Here is a 1,861-nt window from a genome sequence, read left to right on the forward strand (position 1 = left end):
TCCCGCCTGCGCCGGGCCCGCACTGGCTGTGCGGGGGGAGAGGGAGCTCGCACTGAACAGGCTGAACAGGGAGGGGGACAGGATCCCCAGCCTGTGCAGGGTTCTGGGAGCCCCCCTACCCCCTGAAGGAGGGGAACCCCCTTCCTCTGAGCCCTGCTTTCCGCCAGCCCTCGCTGCAGCTCCGGCGCTGAATTTCCTCCGAGCCCTCCTGCCCATATTGTGCTATTGATTGCTGAGCTGAACTTCCTCCCGAAATCATTAAAGCTTAAAAAATTGATGGCACAATAGAGCCCTTTATTAGCCACATAACTTTTCTTGCTTTCTTCCTTTCTTCTTAGGGCTTTTTTTTTTTTTTTTTTTTTTTCTCCACAAAAGGGCAGAGCCTGAGCTCACATTTCTGTCCTGTGTCCCTGTGAGAGCTGGGCAGCGTGCCCTCCTCCACCCCAGCTACCCATCAGCACAGCTGTGCCAGGCTATTTATTAGGAAAAATGGCAAAGATGGAATCGATGTGTGCAGGTCTTTTTTTCTCTTCTCCCTTAATCCCAGCCTCCTCTCTTTGCAGCCTACAGATAGGTCTATTTATTCCTGCTCTTGTAAATAAAAAATATTTGAATGGGGATTGTAATATTTTATTCCCTGTCATGCCTATCCTTCGGTCTAATGATGGCTGAGTTCTTGCTTGGTATTAACTTACCGTTTTAGTAACAGTTGAGTTTTCCTGAAGGAAATCCCTCTGGGCTGGCCATTACTGTGTCATTGTATAACACAGCAGAAAGATGGATTACCTGGATGGATCTCCTCCAGCATGACTTCACCAAGTGACAGGCTTCAGCTAATTTATCCCTGCTCCCGTTGCAATTGTTTGGGATGGGGTTTATAGCTTCTAGGAAATATTTGCAGAATCTCTGGGCGTGCAGTTGTAAATACAGACACTGATTTGCCAGGTGGGACTGCTGGCAGCACCCTGCTTCATTGTGAAGCCCCAGCTCCTGGAGTCAAGTTAACCCCTATGAGTTCTCCTTTAGCAGGGAAATACAAAGTTTTTACTTTTTCTGGTTATTCTGAGAGGTTTTAAGATGTGCTTGAGTGCGTTTGGGTAGAGGCAAGAGAAACAGGCAGAAAAGAAGTGCATTTATAAGTGTGAGTGTGTTCAGGTGTAAAATAAATCTCATGATTTCAAAGCCAATATAACATTTTGTTGAAGGATCCCTCAGCAATCCTGTGCCAGAGAAGGGATTGAAAGTCATGTAGAGGGGACACTGCCTCGCTGCGTGGCCTTGGGCCAATCATTTATCTTCTCTGCTGCAGTGTCAGTATCTCAGGAGCATGGCTGCCTGTGCTGGTCCATTTTCTGCTAGCCCTGTCTCAGTGCTGCACACTGTCCCTTTCCTCCTCACCACATCTTTCATGTGGCACCCTGTTACTTTCAATGCACTGCATCAGGCTGGACACCCCTGAGTGCAAAGAATCCCCCCCCAAATGCTTCCCTGCTAGGACAGGAGCAATGGGTGCATCCCTCTGTGCTCTGGGTTTTTCAGAAAGAAATCAGATTTGTTCTGGGTAATGCCATCCACCCTGCTTGCCCCCAGTTTGTCATCCCTGCAGAATATGGCATGCTGCTGCTGAGAATGATGGAGCTGTAGAACAAGAATAGCTCAGAGGGGTTTGTATTTGCAGATGACACTGAGCTGAGTGCAGTTGACGTGCCTGAGTGATGGGATGCCATCCGGAGGGACCTGGACAAGCTTGAGAAGTGGGCCCAAGGGAACCTTGTGAGCAGGGATATCTTCCACTGTCCCAGGTTGCTCCAAGCTCTCTCCAGCCTGGCCTTGGACACTGCCAGGGATCCAGGGGCAGCCA

This window comes from Corvus brachyrhynchos, unplaced genomic scaffold (genome assembly GCF_000691975.1).
Source record: "Corvus brachyrhynchos isolate BGI_N302 unplaced genomic scaffold, ASM69197v1 scaffold8, whole genome shotgun sequence".
Lineage (NCBI taxonomy): Eukaryota > Metazoa > Chordata > Aves > Passeriformes > Corvidae > Corvus > Corvus brachyrhynchos.